The sequence below is a fragment of the Arachis hypogaea genome, chromosome 4 (assembly GCF_003086295.3).
Source record: "Arachis hypogaea cultivar Tifrunner chromosome 4, arahy.Tifrunner.gnm2.J5K5, whole genome shotgun sequence".
In the NCBI taxonomy this organism is placed as follows: domain Eukaryota; kingdom Viridiplantae; phylum Streptophyta; class Magnoliopsida; order Fabales; family Fabaceae; genus Arachis; species Arachis hypogaea.
Window position 1 is genome coordinate 25,612,998 of NC_092039.1, and position 19,113 is coordinate 25,632,110.

At 38.4% G+C, this 19,113-nt stretch overlaps 1 non-coding gene across 1 annotated transcript; it reads left to right on the forward strand.

Annotated features, from left to right (window-relative positions):
- The first annotated feature begins 338 nt into the window (after positions 1-338).
- LOC112798631 (small nucleolar RNA R71) lies at positions 339-442 on the forward strand. Its single transcript, XR_003200235.1, has one exon. It is a non-coding gene; the product is annotated as a small nucleolar RNA R71 (small nucleolar RNA).
- The last annotated feature ends 18,671 nt before the right edge of the window (positions 443-19,113 follow it).

The following is a 19,113-nucleotide window of genomic DNA, read 5'->3' on the forward strand; positions in this document are numbered from 1 at the left end:
CAGAAGCTGCCTCTCTAGTGCTGTTGGATGCATGTTGCAGTCCATTCAGATTTTGAGAGATTATGTTGACCTGTTGAGTCAACATTTTGTTCTGAGCCAATATGGCATTCAGAGCATCAATTTCAAGAACTCCTTTCTTCTGAGGTATCCCATTATTCACGGAATTCCTTTCAGAGGTATACATGAACTGGTTGTTTGCAACCATGTCAATGAGTTCTTGAGCCTCTTCAGGCGTTTTCTTCAGGTGAATAGATCCACCTGCAGAATGGTCCAGTGACATTTTCGAAAATTCAGAGAGACCATAATAGAATATATCTAATAGGGTCCATTCTGAAAACATGTCAGATGGACATCTTTTGGTCAACTGCTTATATCTTTCCCAAGCTTCATAGAGGGATTCACCATCTTTTTGTTTGAAGGTTTGAACATCCACTCTCAGCTTGCTCAGCTTTTGAGGAGGAAAGAATTTATCCAAGAAAGCAGTGACTAGCTTATCCCAGGAGTCCAGGCTATCCTTAGGTTGTGAATCCAACCATATTCTAGCTCTGTCTCTTACAGCAAAAGGGAAAAGCATGAGTCTGTAGACTTCAGGATCAACTCCATTAGTCTTTACAGTCTCACAGATCTGCAAGAATTTAGTTAAGAACTGATAGGGATCTTCAGATGGAAGTCCATAAAACTTACAGTTTTGTTGCATTAATGCAACTAGTTGAGGCTTAAGCTCAAAGTTATTGGCTCCAATGGCAGGAATGGAGATGCTTCTTCCATCAAACTTGGATGTTGGCTTTGTGAAGTCACCAAGCATTCTCCTTGCATTATTATTATTATTGTTTTCGGCTGCCATGTCCTTCTCTTGTTCGAAAATTTCTGAAAGGTTGTTTCTGGATTGTTGTAATTTAGCTTCTCTTAATTTTCTCTTCAGAGTCCTTTCAGGTTCTGGATCAATTTCAACAAGAGTGCCTTTTTCCCTGTTCCTGCTCATATGAAAGAGAAGAAAACAAGAAAAGAAAGAGGAATCCTCTATGTCACAGTATAGAGATTCCTTTATGTTAGTAGAAGAAGATAGGGGTATAAGGAAGAAGAGGGAAGGATTCGGATTTTTGAATGAAGAAAGGTGAAGAGAAGTGTTAGTAATTAAATAATTGAATAGAAGAAGAGAGGAGAAGAAAAAATTCGAAAATAATTTTTTGAAAAAGAGTTAGTGATTTTCGAAAATTAGAGACAAAATATAATTAAAATTAAAATTTAAAACAAAAAAGAATTTTTGAAAAAGAGAGGGAGAATTTTCGAAAATTAGAGAGGGAAAAGTAGTTAGGTGGTTTTGAAAAAGATAAGAAACAAACAAAGAGTTAGTTAGTTGATTGAAAAAGATTTGAAATCAAATTTTGAAAAAGATAAGAAGATAAGAAAAAGATAAGATATTTTGAAATCAAATTTTGAAAAAGATAAAATTTTTGAAAAAGATAAGATAAAAGATAAAAAGATATATTTGAAAAAGGATATTTGAAAAAGATTTCATTTTAAAATTGACTTAACTAATAAGAAATTACAAGATAAGATTCTAGAACTTAAAGATTGAACCTTTCTTAACAAGAAAGTAACAAACTTCAAATTTTTGAACCAATCACATTAATTGTTAGCTAATTTTTTTGAAAATTTGATATAAAGATAAGAAAAAGATTTTTGAAAATATTTTGAAAAATAATTTTGAAATTTTCGAAAATTATATAAAAAATGAAAAAGATATGATTTTTGAAAAAGATGTTGAAAAGATAAGATTTTTAAAATTGAAATTTTGACTTGACTTGTAAGAAACAACTAATTTTAAAAATTTTTGACCAAGTCAACCCAAAATTTCGAAAATTTGGAGGAAAATAAGGAAAATATATTTTTTTGATTTTTGAATTTTTTTAAAGAAAAACACAAAAATGACCCAAAACATGAAAATTTTGGATCAAGACACAAGATGCATGCAAGAATGCTATGAAGGTGGGGAATACTCATCACAAAATAGGATTAGGAGGTAAGGTGGGAATATAGTAGGTGGGGATCCTGTGGGGTCCACAGATCCTGAGGTGATCCTGTGGGGTCCACAGATCCTGAGGTGTCAAGGAATTCCATCCCTACACCAAATAGGCATGTAAATTTCCCTTGCACACCATTCTGGCGTTTAAACGCCGTGTGGTGCACATTCTGGGCGTTCAACGCCCATGTAAACCATGTTTCTGGCGTTGAACGCCAGTTTCATGCTTGTTACTGGCGTTCAGCGCCAGCTTTTCCTCTTAGGCACATTCCTGGCGTTCAGCGCCAGAATGTTGCTTGTTTCTGGCGTTCAACGCCAGCTTGATGCTCTGTTCTGGCGTTGAACGCCAGCCAGATGCTTCTTATTGGCGTTGAACGCCAGCCTGTGCTTCCTCCAGGGTGTGATTTTTCTTCTGTTGTTTTTTATTCTGTTTTTAATTTTTCTATTTTTTTTCGTGACTCCACAAGATCATGTACCTAATAAAACACAAAATAACAATAAAATAAAATAAAATAAAAATTAGATAAATAAAATTGGGTTGCCTCCCAACAAGCGCTTCTTTAATGTCAATAACTTGACAGTGGCTCTCATGAAGCCACAAAGGTGATCAGGTCAATGTTGTATAGTCCCAACACCAAAATTAGAGTTTGGATATGGGGTCTTAACACCAAACTTAGAGTTTGGTTGTGGCCTCACAACACCAAACTTAGAGTTTGACTGTGGGGGCTTTTCTTGACTCTGAACTGAGAGAAGCTCTTCATGCTTACTCTCTTTTGTCACAGAGGGATGGCCATGTGCCTTAAACACAAGGTAGTCCCCATTCAATTGAAGGACTAGTTCACCTCTGTTGACATCTATCACAGCTCCTGCTGTGGCTAGGAAAGGTCTTCCAAGGATTATGCATTCATCCTCTTCCTTCCTAGTGTCTAAGATTATGAAATCAGCAGGGATGTAAAGGCCTTCAACCTTTACTAACACATCCTCTACTATTCCATAAGCTTGTCTCAATGACTTGTCTGTTAATTGTAATGAGAACAAGGCAGGTTGTATGGTGGACGAAATTGTGATCATATTCATTGTAATTGGATTTTAGAAATTGGCACGAGTGGACACAACTCCGTTCAACTAACCAGCAAGTGTACTGGGTCGTCCAAGTAATAAACCTTACGCGAGTAAGGGTCGATCCCACAGAGATTGTTGGCATGAAGCAAGCTATGGTCACCTTGCAAATCTCAATTAGGCAGAAAAAAGGGGAATTGTGATTATTGGAATAAATAATAAATAAAAAGGAATGATAAAAGGGATAGAATGCTTATGCAGATTCATTGGTGGGAATTTCAGATAAGCGGATGGAGATGCTGTAGAGCCCAAGGACGCCTGCCCTCCTATTGCTTCTACTCAATCCTTCTTACTCCTTTCCATGGCAAGCTTTGTATAGGGGTTCACCATCAACTGTGGCTACTTTCATCCTCTCGGGAAAATGATCCTATGCGGTTGTCAGTCGCATGGCTAATCGTCTGGAGGCATCACCCATGGCTGATGGCTACATCCCATCCTCGCAGTGAAAACTAATGCTCACGCACTCTGTCACAGTACGGCTAATCACCGGTTGGTTCCCGCTCCTACTGGAATAGAATCCATTGATTCTTTTGCGTCTGTCACTAACGCCCAGCAGGTTACAAGTTTGAAGCACGTCACAGTCATTCATTACCGGAATCCTACTCGGAATACCACAGACAAGGTTAGACTTTCCGGATTCCCAGGATCCTACTCGGAATACCACAGACAAGGTGAGACTTTCCGGATCCTCATAAATGCCGCCATCTATCTAGCTTATACCACGAAGATTCTGTTGGGGAATCTCAGAGATACGCATTCAAGCTCTGTTTCATGTAGAACGGAAGTGGTTGTCAATCACGCGCGTTCATAAGTGAGAATGATAATGAGGGTAATCTGACTCATAACATTCATCATGTTCTTGGGTACGAATGGATATCTTGGAATAAGAATAAGAGAGATTTGAATAAAAGATAATAGAATTTCATTAATACTTGAGGTACAGCAGAGCTCCACACCCTTAATCTATGGTGTGCAGAAACTCCACCGTTGAAAATACATAAGTAAAAGAGGTTCAGGCATGGCCGAATGGCCAGCCTCCCTAACGTGATCAATGATCTCCTAAGATGAAGAATAAAATAAAACTGAGACCAAAGATGTCTAATACAATAGATAAATGTTCTATATATACTAGACTAGCTACTAGGGTTTACATGAGTAAGTAATTGATGCATAAATTCACTTCCGGGGCCCACTTGGTGTATGCTTGGGCTGAGCTTGATTAATCCACGAGCTGAGGCATCTCTTGGAGTTGAACTCTGAGTTATGACGTGTTTTGGGCGTTTAACTCCGGATAATGACGTTTTTCTGGCGTTTAACTCCAGACAGCAGCGTGTACTTGGCGTTCAACGCCAAGTTACGTCGTCATTCTTCGAATAAAGTATGGACTATTATATATTGCTGGAAAGCCCTCGATGTCTACTTTCTAACGCCGTTGAGAGCGCGCCAATTGGAGTTCTGTAGCTCCAAAAAATCCATTTCGAGTGCAGGGAGGTCAGATTCCAACAGCATCAGCAGTCCTTTTGTCAGCCTTCTTCAGAGTTTTGCTCAAATCCCTCAATTTCAGTCAGAATTTACCTGAAATCACAGAAAAACATACAAACTCATAGTAAAATCCAGAAATGTGAATTTAACATAAAAACTAATGAAAATATCCCTAAAAGTAGCTTAAACTTACTAAAAACTATATAAAAACAATGCCAAAAAGCGTATAAATTATCCGCTCATCATTGTACCTCAATGATCCCCAGCTTCTCCATTACAGAGAGTGGCATTAAGATTTATCCCTGACCCCAGATCACATAGAGCCTTTTCAAAGGTCATGGTGCCTATGGTACAAGGTATTAAGAACTTGCCAGGGTCTTGTCTCTTTTGAGGTAAAATTTTCTGAATCCAAGTATCTAGTTAACTAATGAGCAAGGGAGGTTCACTTTCCCAAGTCTCATTACCAAACAACTTGGCATTTAGCTTCATGATAGCTCCTAAATACTGAGCAACTTGCTCTCCAGTCACATCTTCATCCTCTTTAGAGGAAGAATAGTCTTCAGAGCTCATGAATGGCAGAAGGAGATTTAATGGAATCTCTATGGTCTCTGTATGAGCCTCAGATTCCTTTGGATCCTTAATAGGAAACTCCTTCTTGCTTGAAGGACGTCCCAGGAGGTCTTCCTCACTAGGATTTTCGTCCTCCTCCTCCCTTGTGCATTCGGCCATATTGATTATATCAATGGCCTTGCACTCTCCTTTTGGATTCTCTTCTGTATTGCTTGGGAGAATACTGAGAGGAGTTTCAATGACTTTCTTACTCAGTGGTGCGCGAAATTGTAAACAATACTTTTTCACAACTCTCATAATCCCCGGTAATGGCTCCAAAAACATGGTAGCTCAATACCATGGCATTACACAACTTCGCACAACTAACCAGCAAGTGCACTGGGTCGTCCAAGTAATAAACCTTACACGAGTAAGGGTCGATCCCACGGAGATTGTTAGTATTGAAGCAAGCTATGGTCATCTTGTAAATCTTAGTCAGGCAAACTCAAATGATAATGGTGATGAACGAAAATAACACAAAGGTAAAGATAGAGATACTTATGTAATTCATTGGTAGGAACTTCAGATAAGCGCATGAAGATGCCTTCCCTTCCGTCTCTCTGCTTTCCTACTGTCTTCATCCAATCCTTCTTACTCCTTTCCATGGCAAGCTTAAGCAAGGGTTTCACCGTTGTCAGTGGCTACCTCCCATCCTCTCAGTGAAAGCGATTGCATATGCTCTGTCACAGCATAGCGGAATTCATCTGTCGGTTCTCAATCAGGCCGGAATAGAATCCAGTGATTCTTTTGCGTCTGTCACTAACGCCCCGCCCTCAGGAGTTTGAAGCACGTCACAGTCATTCAGTCATTGAATCCTACTCAGAATACCACAGACAAGGTTAGACCTTCCAGATTCTCTTGAATGCTGCCATCAGTTCTCGCCTATACCACGAAGACTCTGATCTCACGGAATGGTTGGCTCGTTTGTCAGGCGAGCACTCGGTTGTCAGGCGATCAACCATGCATCGTGCAATCAGGAATCCAAGAGACATTCACTATGGCCTTAGTTGCTTGTAGAACAAGAGTGGTTGTCAGTCACTTTGTTCATGGGTGAGAATGATGATGAGTGTCACAGATCATCACATTCATCAAGTTGAAGAACAAGTGATATCTTAGAACAAGAACAAGCGGAATTGAATAGAAGAACAATAGTAATTGCATTAATACTCGAGGTACAGCAGAGCTCCACACCTTAATCTATGGTGTGTAGAAACTCCACCGTTGAAAATACATAAGCATAAGGTCTAGGCATGGCCGAATGGCCAGCCTCCCAATGATCTAAGATAACATAAAAATGAAGATAGCTACCAAAGTCTTCTAATACAATAGCAAAAGGTCCTACTTATAAGAACTAGTAGCCTAAGGTGTACAGAAATGAGTAAATGACATAAAAATCCACTTCCGGGCCCACTTGGTGTGTGCTTGGGCTGAGCATTGAAGCATTTTTCGTGCAGAGACTCTTCTTGGAGTTAAACGCCAGCTTTCATGCCAGTTTGGGCGTTTAACTCCCATTTGGGTGCCAGTTCCAGCGTTTAACGCTGGGATTTCTTGAGGTGACTTTGAACGCCGGTTTGGGCCATCAAATCTTGGGCAAAGTATGGACTATCATATATTGCTGGAAAGCCCAGGATGTCTACTTTCCAACGCCGTTGAGAGCGCGCCAATTGGGCTTCTGTAGCTCCAGAAAATCCACTTCGAGTGCAGGGAGGTCAGAATCCAACAGCATCTGCAGTCCTTTTTGGCCTCTGAATCAGATTTTTGCTCAGGTCCCTCAATTTCAGCCAGAAAATACCTGAAATCACAGAAAAACACACAAACTCATAGTAAAGTCCAGAAAAGTGAATTTTAACTAAAAACTAATAAAAATATACTAAAAACTAACTAGATCATATCAAAAACATACTAAAAACAATGCCAAAAAGTATACAAATTATCCGCTCATCACTCAGCTGGCCCACTTGTGCCTCCAGATTTCTGATGGAGGATCTTGTTTCATTCATGAAACTGAAAGTGGCCTTTGACAGATCATAGACTAGATTGGCTAAATTAGAAGTGTTTTGTTCAGAATTCTCTGTCTGTTGCTGAGAAGATGATGGATATGGCTTGCTATTGCTCAGCCTATTGCGTCCACCATTGTTAAAGCCTTGTTGAGGCTTTAGTTGATCCTTCCACGAGAAATTTGGATGATTTCTCCATGATGAGTTATAGGTGTTTCCATAAGGTTCACCCATGTAATTGACCTCTGCCATGGCAGGGTTCTCAGGATCATAAGCTTCTTCAGAAGCTGCCTCTTTAGTACTGTTGGAAGCATTTTGCCATCCATTCAGACTTTGAGAGATCATGTTGACTTGCTGAGTCAACACTTTGTTCTGAGTCAATATGGCATTCGGAGCATCAATTTCAAGAACTCCTTTCCTCTGAGGCGTCCCATTATTCACGGAATTCCTCTATGAATTGGTTATTTACAACCATGTCAATGAGTTCTTGAGCTTCTGCAGGTTTTTTCTTTAGGTGAATTGATCCACCTGCAGAATGGTCCAATGACATTTTCGAAAATTCAGATAGACTATAATAGAATATATCTAATATGGTCCATTCTGAAAACATGTCAGATGGACATCTTTTGGTCAGCTGCTTGTATCTTTCCCAAGCTTCATAGAGGGATTCACCATCTATTTGCTTGAAGGTCTGAACATCCACTCTCAGCTTGCTCAGCTTTTGAGGAGGAAAGAATTTATCCAAGAAGGCAGTGACCAGCTTATCCCAGGAGTCCAGGCTATCATTGGGTTGTGAATCCAACCATATTCTAGCTCTGTCTCTTACAGCAAAAGGGAAAAGCATGAGTCTGTAGACTTCAGGATCAACTCCATTCGTCTTTACAGTCTCACAGATCTGTAAGAACTCAGTTAAAAACTGGTAAGGATCTTCAGATGGAAGTCCATAAAACTTGCAGTTTTGTTGCATTAAGGCAACTAGCTGAAGTTTCAGCTCAAAGTTGTTGGCTCCAATGGCAGGAATGGAGATGCTTCTTCCATCAAATTTGGATGTTGGCTTTGTGAAGTCACCAAGCATTCTCCTTGCATTATTATTATTTTCGGCTGCCATCTCCTTCTCTTGCTCTAATATTTCTGAAAGGTTACCTTTAGATTGTTGTAACTTAGCTTCTCTTAATTTTCTCTTCAGAGTCCTTTTAGGTTCTGGATCAATTTCAACAAGAGTGCCTTTATCCTTGTTCCTTCTCATATGAAAGAGAAGAAAACAAGAAAAGAAAGAGGAATCCTCTATGTCACAGTATAGAGATTCCTTTATGTTAGTAGAAAAAGAAAGGGGGAAGAAAATAGAAGAGGGGGTTCGGATATTTAGGTGAAGAGAGGTGAAGAGAAGTGTTAGTAATTAAATAATTAAAAAGAATAAGAAAAGAGAGGGAGAATTTCGAAAAAAATTTTGAAAAAGGGGTTAGCAATTTTCGAAAATTAGAGATAAGATAAGATTAAAATTAAAATTTAAAACAAAAGAATTTTTGAAAAAGAGATGAAATATTTTCGAAAATTAGAGAGGTAAAAGTAGTTAGGTGGTTTTGAAAAAGATAAGAAACAAACAAAAAGTCAAAGAGTTAGTTGAAAGAGATATTAAAATCAAATTTGAAAAGATAAGAAGATAAGAGGTTAGATAAGATATTTTGAAATCAAATTTTTGAAAAAGATATAATTTTAAAAAAGATAAGATAAATAGATAAGATAAAAAGATAAGATTTTTAAAAAAAGGATATTTTGAAAAAGATTTAATTTTTTTAAAATGACTTAACTAACAAGAAACTACAAGATAAGATTCTAGAACTTAAAGATTGAACCTTTCTTAACAAGAAAGTAACAAACTTCAAATTTTTGAACCAATCACATTAATTGTTAGCTAATTTTCGAAAATTAGATGTAAAGATAAGAAAAAGATTTTGAAAATATTTTGAAAAAGATTTTTGGAATTTTTCGAAAATAATAAAAATGAAAAAGATATGATTTTTGAAAAAGATTTTAAAAAGATAAGATTTTTAAAATTGAAATTTTGACTTGACTTGTAAGAAACAACTAATTTTAAAAATTTTTTGAACAAGTCAACCCAAAATTTCGAAAATTTGGAGAGAAAAAAGGAAAATATATATTTTTGATTTTTTTTTGAATTTTTAATTATGAGAGAGAAAAACACAAATATGACCCAAAACATGAAAATTTTGGATCAAAACACTTAATGCATGCAAGAACATTATGAATGTCAAGATGAACACCAAGAACACTTTGAAGGTCATGATGAACATCAAGAACATAATTTTGAAAAAATTTTTGATGCAAAGAAAACATGCAAGACACCAAACTTAGAAATTTTTAATGCTTGGAAAATATGAATGCAAAAGTGCATATGAAAAACAACAAAAGACACAAAACAAGAAATCATCAAGATCAAACAAGAAGACTTGTCAAGAACAACTTGAAGATCATGAAGAACACTATGAATGCATGGAATTTTCGAAAAATGCAAGAAAAATTTTTAAAGCATGCAACTGACACCAAACTTAAAAATTGACTCAAGACTCAAACAAGAAACACAAAATATTTTTTTTTATTTTTATGCTTTTATGATTTTTTTTGGATTTTTATTAATTTTTTCGAAAATATTCTTTAGAAAAACGAAAATAAAGAAAAAAAAATTTTTGAAAACTTTTTGAAAAGAAAATTACCTAATCTGAGCAACAAGATGAACCGTCAGTTGTCCATACTCGAACAATCCCCGGCAACGGCGCCAAAAACTTGGTGGACGAAATTGTGATACAAGAGTTCCAGGCACTGTTAGAGAAGCTTTTTCTTTCCACAACTCCGTTCAACTTAACCAGCAAGTGTACTGGGTCATCCAAGTAATACCTTACGTGAGTAAGGGTCGATCCCACAGAGATTGTTGGTATGAAGCAAGCTATGGTTACCTTGTAAATCTCAGTTAAGCAGATTAAATGGTTATGGATTTCGAAAATTAATAATAAATAGAAAATAAAAAAAAGATAGAAATACTTATGTAAATCAATGGTGGGAATTTCAGATAAGTGCATGGAGATGCTGTGCTCCTCTTGAATTTCTACTTTCTTATTGCTTCCATCCAATCCTTCTTACTCCTTTCCATGGCAAGCTGTATGTAGGGCATCACCATCATCAATGGCTACTTTCAATCCTCTCGGGAAAATGGTCCTATGCGCTGTCACTGCACGGCTAATCGTCTGGAGGCATCACCCTTGCTGATAGCTACATCCCATCCTCTCAGTGAAAATGGTCCAAATGCTCTGTCACAGCACGGCTAATCATCTGTCAGTTCTCAATCAGGTTGGAGTAGAATCCATTGATTCTTTTGCGTTTGTCATCACGCCCAGCCTTCAGGAGTTTGAAGCTCGTCACAGTCATTCAATACCGGAATCCTACTCGGAATACCACGGACAAGGTTAGACTTTCCGGATTCCCGGGATCCTACTCGGAATACCACAGACAAGGTTAGACTTTCCGGATCCCCATGAATGCCGCCATCTATCTACCTTATACCACGAAGATTCTGTTGGGGAATCTATGAGATATGCGCCCGGTCTTAAATAGAACGAAAATGGTTGTCAGTCGCGCGCGTTCATAGGTGAGAATGATGATGAGTGTCACGGATCATCACATTCATCAAAGTGTTGTGCAACGTATATCTTGGAATAAGAATAAAAGAGAATTGAATAGAAAGTAATAATAATTGTATTGAAACTTGAGGTACAGCAGAGCTCCACACCCTTAATCTATGGTGTGCAGAAACTCCAGTGTTGAAAGTACATAAGTAAAAGGTTCAGGCATGGCCGAATGGCCAGCCCTCTCCATGATCAAAAGACCAAATGATCAAGGACTAGAACAGTCAAAGATTAAACTGTCAAAAGATGACTAATACACTAGTAAAAAGTCTTATTTATACTAAACAAGCTACTAGGGTTTACATGAGTAAGAAATTGATGCCTAAATCCACTTCCGGGGCCCACTTGGTGTATGTTTGGACTGAGCTTGATCTATCCATGAGCTGAGGCTTTTCTTGGAGTTGAATTCCAAGTTATAACGTGTTTTGGGCGTTCAACTCCGGATCATGACGTGTTTCTGGCGTTTAACTCCAGACAGCAGCATGTACTTGGCGTTCAACGCCAAGTTACGTCGTCAATTCCCGAATAAAGTATGGACTATTATATATTTCTGGAAAGCTCTGGATGTCTACTTTCCAACGTCGTTAAGAGTACGCCAATTGGAGTTTTGTAGCTCCAGAAAATTCATTTCGAGTGCAGGGAGGTCAGATTCCAACAGCATCAGCAGTCCTTTTGTCAGCCTTTTTCAGAGTTTTGCTCAAGTCCCTCAATTTCAGCCAGAAATTACCTGAAATCACAGAAAAACACACAAACTCATAGTAAAGTCCAGAAATGTGAATTTAACATAAAAACTAATGAAAACATCCGTAAAAGTAGCTTGAACTTACTAAAAACTACCTAAAAACAATGCCAAAAAGCGTATAAATTATCCGCTCATCACTGGGCGTTTAACGCCCAAAAGGGTAGCATTTTGGGCGTTATACGCCAGAATGGATACCATTCTGGGCGTTTAACGCCAGGATGGCACAAAAGGGAAGATTTTGTTTTTAATTCAAATTTTTTTCAAGTTTTCAAAGTTTTTCAAAATCAAATCTTTTTCAAATCATATCTTTTCAATCATATCTTTTCAAAATTAATTTCTTTCCACTTTTCAAAAATACTTGCTAACAATTAATGATTTGATTCAACATTTAAAGTGTGTTACCTTTTCTGTTGATAAAGGTTTAATATTTGAATCATATCTTTTCTTGTTAGCCAAGTCATTAATTTTAAAAATTAAATCTTTTTAAATTGTTTTTCAATCATATCCTTTCAATCATATCTTTTTAATCACATCTTTTTCAAAATAGTTTTCAATCATATCTCTTTGATTTCCAATTTCAAAATCTTTTTCAAAATCACTTTATTTCTTTCTCAATCTTAGTTTTTGAAAATCAATTACCATTTTTTCAAAATTTCTTTTAATTAATTTACTTTAATTTTCAAAAATTTCTTCCCCTCTTCTCACATCCTTCTATTCATGGACTAACACTCCTCCTCAATGCACAATTCGAACTCTATCTCTCTTGATAAGTTTGAATTCTTCTACCTCATCCTTCTATTTTTCTTTTCCTCTGACACATCAAAGAATCTCTATACTGTGACATAGAGGATTCCATATTTTCTTGTTCTCTTCTCTTTCATATGAGCAGGAGCAAAGACAAAAGCATTCTTGTTGAGGCTGATCCTGAACCTGAAAGGACCTTGAAGCGAAAGCTAAGAGAAGCTAAAGCACAATTCTCTGGAGGGGACCTAACAGAAATCTTCAAAGAAGAAGACATGGCAGCCGAAAACAACAACAATGCCAACAATGCAAGGAAGGTGCTGGGTGACTTTACTGCACCTACTCCTAACTTCTATGGGAGAAGCATCTCAATCCCTGCCATTGGAGCAAACAACTTTGAGCTTAAGCCTCAATTAGTTTCTCTAATGCAACAAAATTGCAAGTTCCATGGACTTCCATTGGAAGATCCTTATCAGTTTTTAGCTGAATTCTTGCAAATCTATGACACTGTCAAGACCAATGGGGTTGACCCTGAGGTCATCAGACTTTTGCTATTCCCTTTTGCTGTAAGAGACAGAGCTAGGATATGGTTGGACTCACAACCTAAAGAAAGCCTGAACTCTTGGGAAAAGCTAGTCAATGCCTTCTTGGCAAAGTTCTTTCCACCTCAAAAATTGAGTAAGCTTAGAGTGGAAGTCCAAACCTTCAAACAGAAGGAAGATGAATCCCTCTATAAAGCTTGGGAAAGATACAAACAATTGATCAGAAAGTGTCCTTCTGACATGCTTTATGAATGGAACATCATAGGTATCTTCTATGATGGTCTGTCTGAACTGTTTAAGATGTCATTGGACAGCTCTGCTGGTGGATCTCTTCATCTGAAGAAGATGCCTGCAGAAGCTCAAGGACTCATTGAAATGGTTGCAAATAACCAATTCATGTACACTTCTGAAAGGAATCCTGTGAACAATGGGACGAATCAGAAGAAAGGAGTTCTTGAGATTGATACTCTGAATGCTATACTGGCACAGAATAAAATATTGACTCAGCAAGTCAATATGATTTCTCAAAGTCTGTCTGGAATGCAAGCTGCACCAGGCAGTACTAAGGATGCTTCATCTGAAGAAGAAGCTTATGATCCTGAGAACCCTTCAATGGAAGAAGTGAATTATATGGGAGAACCCTATAGAAACACCTATAATCCTTCATGGAGAAATCATCCAAATCTCTCATGGAGGGATCAACAGAGACCTCAACAAGGTTTCAATAATAATAATGATGGAAGATACAGGTTTGGCAATGGCAAGCCTTTTCCATCATCTTCTTAGCAATAGACAGAGAATTCTAAGCAGAGCCACTCTGACTTAGCAACCATGGTCTCTGATCTAATTAAAACCACTCAAAGTTTCATGACTGAAACAAGGTCCTCCATTAGAAACTTGGAGGCACAAGTGGGTCAGCTGAGTAAGAAAGTTACTGAACTCCCTCCTAGTACTCTTCCAAGCAATACAGAAGAGAATCCAAAAGGAGAGTGTACGGTCATCAACATGGCCGAACTTGGAGAGGAGAAAGAGGCAGTGAGCGCCACTGAGGAAGGCCTCAATGGATGTCCACTGGCCTCCAATGAGTTCCCTAATGAGGAACCATGGGAATTTGAGGCTCACATTGAGACCATAGAGATTCCATTGGATTTACTTTTGCCATTCATGAGCTCTGATGAGTATTCTTCCTCTGAAGAGGACGAAGATGTCACTGAAGAGCAAGTTGCTAAGTACCTTGGAGCAATCATGAAGCTAAATGACAAGTTATTTGGTAATGAGACTTGGGAAGATGAACCCCCTTTTGCTCACAAAAGAACTGGATGACTTGTCTAGGCAGAAATTACATCAAAATAGACAGGACCCTGGAAGGTTCTCAATACCTTGTACCATAGGCATCATGACCTTTGAGAAGGCTCTGTGTGACCTAGGGTCAAGCATAAACCTCATGCCTCTCTCTGTAATGGAGAAGCTAGGGATCTTTGAGGTGCAAGCTGCAAGAATCTCACTAGAGATGGCAGACAATTCAAGAAAACAAGCTTATGGACTTGTAGAGGATGTTCTGGTAAAGGTTGAAGACCATTACATCCTTGCTGATTTCATAGTCCTAGAGACTGGGAAGTGCATGGATGAATCCATCATCCTTGGCAGACCCTTCCTAGCCACAGCAAAGGCTGTGATTGATGTTGACAGAGGAGAATTGATCATTCAAGTGAATAAAGAATCCTTTATGTTTAAAGCTCAAGGATATCCCTCTGTAACCATGGAGAGGAAGCATGAAGAGCTTCTCTCAAAACAGAGTCAAACAGAGCCTCCACAGTCAAACTCGAAGTTTGGTGTTGGGGGGCCACAACCAACTTCTAAGTTTGGTGTTGAACCCCCACATTCAAACTCTAAGTTTGGTGTTGGGAGGTTCCAACATTACTCTGAGTATCTGTGAGGCTCCATGAGAGCTCACTATCAAGCTACTGACATTAAAGAAGCGCTTATTGGGAGGCAACCCAATGTTATATTTATCTATTTCCATTGTTATTTTATGTTTTCTATAGGTTGATGATCATGGAAAGTCACAAAATCAATTGAAAAAGAAAAAACAGCATGAAAAACAGAAAGAAAAATAGCACACCCTGGAGGAAAACTTGCTGGCGTTTAAACGCCAGTAAGGGCAGCAAATGGGCGTTTAACGCCCAGTCTGGCACCATTCTGGGCGTTTAACACCAGAAAGGGGCACCAGACTGGCGTTAAACACCAGGAAGGGGCAAGAAGATGGCGTTAAACGCCAGAAATGGGCACCATCCCGGCGTTTAACGCCAGAAATGGGCAGAAGGAGCATTTTTGCTCGCCACTTGGTGCAGGGATGAATTTTTCTTAACACCTCAGGATCTGTGGACCCCACAGGATCCCCACCTACCCCACCACTCTCTCTCTTCTTCACCCATTCACCAATCATCTCAACACCTCTTCCCCCAAAACCCCTCACCTATCAAATCCCACTATTCTCTTCACCACTCACATCCATCCTTCATAAAACCCCACCTACCTCAACATTCAAATTCAAACCACTTTCCCTCCCAAATCCACCCATATTGGCCGAACCCTACCCCTCTCTCCACCCCTATATAAACCCATCTTCACTCCTTCATTTTCACACAACCTACACACTACTTCTCCCCCTTGGCCGAAAAACAAAGCCCCATCCATCTCCTCCATTTTCTTCTTCTTCTACTCCCTTCTTTCTTCTTTTGCTCGAGGATGAGCAAACCTTCTAAGTTTGGTGTGGTAAAAGCATTGCTTTTCGTTTTTCCATAATCATTTATGGCATCTAAGGCCGGAGAAACCTCTAGAAAGAGGAAAGGGAAGGCAAAAGCTTCCACCTCCGAGTCATGGGAGATGGAGAGATTCATCTCAAGGGTGCATCAAGACCACTTCTATAAAGTTGTGGCCAAGAAGAAGGTGACCCCCAAAGTCCCTTTCAAACTCAACAAGGGCCAACTTTAATTAAAGGTTGGACCAAGTCCTCATGTTTGTGTCTTATGATCATTAGTATCTTAGTGTCTATGCCTTAAAGTTATGAATGTCCTATGAATACATCATCTTTCTTAAATGAAAAATGTTCTTAATTGAAAAAGAGAAGAATTGCATGAATTTTGAATTTTATAACAGATTAATTATTTTGATGTGGTGGCAATACTTTGACTTCTGAATGTATGCTTGAACAGTGCATATGTCTTTTGAATTTGTTGTTCATGAATGTTGGCTCTTGAAAGAAAGATGAAAAAGGAGACATTGTTTTTAGTATGTTTTTAGTATGTATTAGTTAGTTTTTATTATATTTTTATTAGTTTTTATTTAAAATTCACTTTTCTGGACTTTACTATGAGTTTGTGTGTTTTTCTGTGATTTCAGGTATTTTCTGGTTGAAATTGAGGGACCTGAGCAAAAATCTGATTCAGAGGCTGAAAAGGACTGCAGATGCTGTTGGATTCTGACCTCCCTGCACTCGAAGTGGATTTTCTGGAGCTACAGAAGCTCAATTGGCGCGCTCTCAATTGAGTTGGAAAGTAGACATCCTGGGCCAAACAGGCGTATAATAGTCCATACTTTCCCCGATGGCCCAAACAGGCGTTCCAAGTCAGCTCAAGAATTCTAGCGTAAAAATGACGGAACTGGCACAAGAATGGGAGTTAAACGCCCAAACTGGCACAAAAGCTGGCGTTTAACTCCAAGAAAAGTCTCTACACATGAAAGCTTCAATGCTCAGTCCAAGCACACACCAAGTGGGCCCGGAAGTGGATTTTTATGTCATTTACTCATCTTTGTAAACCCTAAGCTGCTAGTTCTCTACAAATAGGACCTTTTGCTATTGTATTTTCATCTTGGTTCTTTTGGTTTCCTCTATGGGGCCGAAGCCAATGATCACCATTATCACTTATGTATTTTCAACGGTGGAGTTTCTACACACCATAGATTAAGGTGTGGAGCTCTGCTGTACCTCGAGTATCAATGCAATTACTATTGTTCTTCTATTCAATTCAGCTTATTCTTGTTCTAAGATATTCATTCGTACCCAAGAACATGACGAATGTGATGATTATGTGACGCTTATTATCATTCTCACTCATGAACGCGTGCCTGACAACCACCTCCGTTCTACAAGCAAACAAGGCTTGAATGTTTATCTCTCAGATTCCTTAATCAGAATCTTCGTGGTATAAGCTAGAATTGATGGCGGTATTCAAGAGAATCCGGAAGGTCTAAACCTTGTCTGTGGTATTCTGAGTGGGATTCAAGGATTGAATGACTGTGATGAGCTTCAAACTCCTGAAGGCTGGGCGTTAGTGACAGACACAAAAGAATCACTGGATTCTATTCCAACTTGATTGTGAACCGACAAATGATTAGCCATGCTGTGACAAAGCGCGTTGAACATTTTCACTGAGAGGACGGGACTGTAGCCATTGACAATGGTGATGCCCAACATACAGCTTGCCATGGAAAGGAGTAAGAAGGATTGGATGAAGACAGTAGGAAAGTAGAAAGACGAAAGGGACAGAGCATCTCCATACGCTTATCTGAAATTCTCACCAATGAATTACATAAGTATCTCTATCTTTATTTTATGCTTTATTCATAAATCATCCATAACCATTTGAATCTGCCTGACTGAGATTTACAAGATGACCATAGCTTGCTTCAGACCAACAATCTCCGTGGGATCGACCCTTACTCGCATAAGGTTTATTACTTGGACGACCCAGTGCACTTGCTGGTTAGTTGTGCGAAGTTGTGATAAAGAGTTAAGATTGCAATTAAGCGTACCATGTTGATGGCGCCATTGATGATCACAGTTTCGTGCACCAATTACTACACTTGTTCTACACTTCCTCATATTTCCATTTCTCTTGTTGATATATGCATAGTTTGCAATTTTGGATTTCTAGTTGTTTAATTTGATGTATGATGGCTTTTATATGTTTGTTTGAGTTGCCTTTATTGATTTTGATCATTTATGGTTCATATCTTTTACCATTTTCTCAATTTTGCCATGTTTTATGTTTATGCCCTCTATGTGTTTGATGAAATGCCAATTTTGATTATGGGGTAATTTCCGCCCCTTGGCTTGGGAAAATGAGTTTATGGGTTACTGGAGCTATAATGTCCAATATTTAGTGATAATTCTTGGGTTGTTAGTTGTTATTGTTTCCACTAACGCTAGCTTTTTATCAACTAGTTTGATAAGTTAGCTAGGATTTGTGGATTTATAACGATTATGCTAACTTGACTTATCCTTCGATGTTAAAGGTTGACTTAGTGAGATTAATCCATGATAATTATCATAGTTGTGGTTATGGCAAGGAAGGGATTCCATAACTCATCCCAAGGCATGGTTTCATTTATGTTTGAACTACTTTTTCATCACTTTATAGCATTAATTGTTTATATTACATACATAGTTCTTTAGTTCTTTTATTAGTTCATTAATTGCAATTTTGTCTTGTTCTTTTATCTCTTTATTTGTTTGCTTCCTTGTCATTGAGAACACCCTTTGCCTTCTCACAACCAAAATTGTGTGCACTTATTGGCATTAGTTCCTTGGGAGAATGACCCGAGAGTCGAAATACTCTCGGTTTATGTTTGCTTTGATTTGTGACATCTTTAGGATTCTAATTTGATTAGGATCAATTGTCGGTTTGGAGCTATACTTACAACAAAAATCTATTATGTGAAATTTCAAACCCACCTTTGGTCCTATGGTGCACGAAATTGTGATCATCAATGGCGCCATCAACATGGTACGCACAATTTCAACCTCAATTCTTTATCACAACTTCGCACAACTAACCAGCAAGTGCACTGGGTCGTCCAAGTAATAAACCTTACGCGAGTAAGGGTCGATCCTACGGAGATTGTTGGTATGAAGCAAGCTATGGTCATCTTGTAAATCTCAGTCAGGCAGATTCAAATGGTTATGAATGATTTATGAATAAAGCATAAAATAAAGATAGAGATACTTATGTAATTCATTAGTGAGAATTTCAGATAAGCGTATGGAGATGCTTTGTCCCTTCCGTCTCTCTGCTTTCCTACTGTCTTCATCCAATCCTTCTTACTCCTTTCCATGGCAAGCTGTATGTAGGGTTTCACCGTTGTCAGTGGCTACCTC